Genomic DNA, 4,730 nt, shown 5'->3' with positions numbered 1-4,730 from the left:
TTTTTAAATGGCTCACAAGCAGTGTTTGAGTTGATTTTGTAGTAACCGGAACCGACCCGACTCGCAGGGTGATTGGCGGGGGGACTTTTTGTGCGTTATTATAGGGTTAGATTCATAATTCAATTAGTTCATAATTCTGTTGATTCTTGTTAAAGAATAAACACACATACATGAAAATTATATAAATGTATATAACACACACAATTATATTTCTTCTAATCCAATAATGAACTTTATTTCAGACTAGACAAGGGACATTAAATAAGAAACATTGTCTTGGGGCACTCTCTCTCCCCGCTGCCCCGGGCCCCGCACTCTCTCTCCCCGCTGCCCCGGGCCCCACACTCCCTCTCCCCGGGCCCCGCACTCTCTCTCCCCGCTGCCCCGGGCCCCACACTCCCTCTCCCCGCTGCCCGGGCCCCACACTCTCTCTCTCCCCGCTGCCCCGGGCCCCCTCCCTCTCCCCGCTCTGCCCCGCACTCTCCCCCGCTGCCCCGGGCCCGCACTCTCTCCCCCTGCCCCCGCTCTCCCCCCTGCCCCGGCCCCGCACTCTCTCTCCCCGCTGCCCCGGGCCCCGCACTCTCTCTCCCGCTGCCTGCCCCGGACCCCGCACTCTCTCTCCCCGCTGCCCCGGACCCCGCACTCTCTCTCCCCGCTGCCCCGGGCCCCGCACTCCCTCTCCCCGCTGCCTGCCCCGCACTCTCTCTCCCCGCTGCCCCGCACTCTCTCTCCCCCGCTGCCCCCACACTCTCTCTCCCCGCTGCCCCGGGCCCCGCACTCTCTCTCCCCGCTGCCCCGGGCCCCGCACTCTCTCTCCCCGCTGCCCCGGGCCCCGCACTCCTTCTCCCCGCTGCCCCGGGCCCCGCACTCCTTCTCCCCGCTGCCCCGCACTCCTCTCTCCCCGCTGCCCCGGGCCCCGCACTCCCTCTCCCCGCTGCGGATCCAATCTTTGGCCGGAAGCAAGAAGGCGGGAGCAAGAAAGCGGAGCAAGATGGCGGAACAAGATGGCGGAGTCAGGTTGCTAAAATGTGTCCTATAATCACCCATGAATCCGCCCATGAGTGTACCTCACGTTTGCGTGAGAGTAACCCATCTTACTTCGCTATAAGATCTTTGAAGGGAATGGTTTTGTGTTGCCCACGTGGAACGTTGGTCAGCTGATGATTGTCCAAGGAGCGGGGGATTTTCCTCTTACAAGCTCTTCCAAAGGTTCGACCGAAAGGTCTGAATGACAATAAAGGAATCTACTTCTAATTCTAAAACTGTAGAAGAGTCTACACTGCACATCTCGTATGTGTATGTGACAAATAAACTTGACTTGACTTGACTTGAGTCACTAGCTGAGAACGTGCTCCTCAACTTCTCAGAGTAACTTTTCTTAGATTCCTCTTCTCAGCTTGTACTTGGCCTGCCTGTAGAGGTCTGCATCCCCGCTCCATGGTCAAGTTTAATCTACAATTGGAGAGGGAGAAGAGTAAATCAGAGGTGTCAATGGTACAGTATAATAAAGGGGACTATGGAGCCATGAGGGAGGAGCTGGCCAAAGGTGACTGGAATGATACCCTAGCAGGGATGACAGTGGATCAACAATGGCAGGTATTTCTGGGAATAATACAGAAGGTGCAGGATCAGTTCATTCCGAAGAGGAAGACAGATTCTAAGGGGAGTAAGGGGCGACCGTGGCTGACAAGGGAAGTCAGGGACAGTATAAAAATAAAAGAGAAGTACAACATAGCAAAGATGTGCGGGAAGCAAGAGGATTGGGTAATGTTTAAAGAGCAACAGAAGATAACTAAAAAGGACGGGGAGAATACGGGGAGGTACGTAGGTAAGCTCGCCAAGAATATAAAGGAGGATAGTAAAAGCTTATTTTAGTATGTGAAGAGGAAAAAATTAGTTAAGCTCAAAGTTGGACCCTTGAAGACTGAAAAAGGGTGAATTTATTATGAGAAACAAGGAAATGGCAGATGAGTTGAAAAGGTACTTTGGATCCGTCTTCACTAAGGAGGACACAAACAATCTTCCTGATGTACTAGTGGCCAGAGGATCTGGGGTGACGGAGGAACTGAAGGAAATTCACATTAGGCAGGAAATGGTGTTGGGTCGACTGATGGGACTGAAGGCTGATAAATCCCCAGGGCCTGATGGTCTGCATCCCAGGGGACTTAAGCAAGTGGCTCTAGAAATCGTGGACGCATTGGTATAATTTTCCAATGTTCTATAGATTGAGGATCAGTTCCTGTGGATTGGAGGGTAGCTAATGTTATCCCACTTTTTAAGAAAGGCGGGAGATAGAAAACGGGGAATTATAGACCAGTTAGCCTGACATCGGTGGTAAGGAAGATGCTGGAGTCAATCATAAAAGATGAAATAGCGGCACATTTGGATCGCAGTAACAGGATTGGTCCGAGTCAGCAGGGATTTACGAAGGGGTAATTATGCTTGACTAATTTTCTGGAAATTTTTGAGGATGTAACTAGGAAAATGGACAAGGGAGAGCCAGTGGATGTAGTGTACCTGGACTTTCAGAAAGCATTTGATAATGTCCCACATAGGAGATTAGTGGCCAAAATTAGTGCACATGGTATTGGGGGTAGAGTGCTGACATGGATAGAAAATTGATTGGCAGACAGGAAACAAAGTGTAGGGATTAACGGGCCCCTTTCAGAATGGCAGGCAGTGACTAGTGGGGTACCACAAGGCTGGTGCTGGGACCGCAGCTATTTACAATATACATCAATGATTTGGATGAAGGGATTTAAAGTAACATTAGCAAATTTGCAGATGACACAAAGCTGGGTGGTGGCAGTGTGAACCGTGAGGAGGATGCAATGAGAATGCAGGGTGACTTGGACAGGTTGGGGGAGTGGGCAGATGCATGGCAGATGAAGTTTAATGTGGATAAATGCGAGGTTATCCACTTTGGTAGCAAAAACAGGAAGGCAGATTCTTATCTGAATGGTGTCAAGTTGGGAAAAGGGGAAGTACCACGGGATCTGGGGGATCTTGTTCATCAGTCAATTAAAGTAAGCATGCAGGTACAGCAGGCAGTGAAGAAAGCAAATGGCATGTTGGCCTTTATAACAAGAGGAGTTGAGTATAGGAGCAAAGAGGTCCTTCTGCAGTTTTACAGAGCCCTAGTGAGACCACACCTGGAGTATTGTGTATAGGTTTGGTCCCCTAATTTGAGGAAGGACATTATTGCTATTGAGGGAGTGCAGCGTAGTTTTACAAGGTTAATTTCCGGGATGGCGGGTCTGTCATATGCTGAGAGAATGGAGCGGCTGGGCTTGTACACTCTGGAGGCTGGGGGCGCTGTCCTGTGTATGGCTGCCCAGCCAGCAGCTGTCTGTCTCTTCATCTTTTTATTTTTTATTTTAGTTAGTTAAGTGTTTTGTTTGGAGTTCTAGACTTTTTTATGTGGGGGGGAGGGGGAAACTACCTTTCAGGGTCCCTACCTGGTCGGAGAGGCAGCTTTTCTCCGGGCTGCAGCTTTGACCCGTCCTCGTGGCCTACCAGCGGGGCCTGGAGCGGCGTTTCCTGTCGGGGACCGCCCAGAACCTCGGCTTCGGCGGCGGCACAGCGCTGGAGCGCTATCGTGGAGCGGGCGATGCCTTGCCCGGGTCGCCACGCTGGAGCTCCGGTGAGCTGAAGATCGCTGAGGAAAACATCGCGGAGCTGTGGGACTGTGGAGCGACCAGCTGCGGGCGGCGGCGCTGAACTTTACATCGGGAGCCTGGGATCTCCAGACGAGGCAACTTTAATTAGACAAGGCAACTTTAATTAGGCAACACAGCTTTAGCATTTCCAAACCAAATGCAACACAGATTTAGCGTTTCCAAACTATATTTTCAAACCACATTAAGGGCACTGACAGGTGAGTAAAACTACTCACAGTTTAGTAGACATGTGTTCACACCTCAAACTGAAAGACGTGACCCTCTCGCTCCCCCATCTTGCAGAGACTGACTGAGGCACTCAACACTTCCGGGTTTTATAGTCCCTCTGGAAGGGGCGTGGCCTTCAGGAGCGAGAATCTCATCATATTTTTACAATATTTTTCATCGATGGGAAAAACCCTCTTGTCCTGCACAGAGGAGGGGGACTCTGAGTAAGATGGCCAAAAATCGCAGCCGTAAGTGGCAATGTTTTTTCTAAAATAAATATACAGAACAATAGGAAGTGGTCAAGATCAGACTTTCAGTAATATAGATATTTATATATGCAGTGCATTCAGAAAGTATTCAGACCCCTTCACCTTTTCCACATTTTGTTACGTTACAGCCTTATTCTAAAATTGATTAAATTCACTTTTTTTTTACCATCAATCTACACACAATACCCCATAATAAGTGAAAACAGGTGTTTAGAAATGTTTGCAAAGTAATTAAAAAGACATAACTGAAATATCACATTTACATAAGTATTCAGACCCTTTACTCAGTAATTTGTTGCGGCACCTTTGGCAGCGATTACAGCCTCAAGTCTTCTTGGGTATGACGCTACAAGCTTGGCACACCTGTATTTGGGTAATTTCTCTCATTCTTCTCTGCAGATCCTCTCAAGCTCTGTCAGGTTGGATGGGGAGCGTCGATGCACTGCTATTTTCAGGTCCCTCCAGAGATGTTCGATTGGGTTCAAGTCTGGGCTCTGGCTGGGCCACTCAAGGACATTCACAGACTTGTCACAAAGCCACTCCTGCGTTGTCTTGGCTGCGTGCTTAGGGTCGT

This window comes from Leucoraja erinacea, chromosome 2, assembly GCF_028641065.1.
Source record: "Leucoraja erinacea ecotype New England chromosome 2, Leri_hhj_1, whole genome shotgun sequence".
In the NCBI taxonomy this organism is placed as follows: domain Eukaryota; kingdom Metazoa; phylum Chordata; class Chondrichthyes; order Rajiformes; family Rajidae; genus Leucoraja; species Leucoraja erinaceus.
This window is presented reverse-complemented; position numbering follows the sequence as displayed.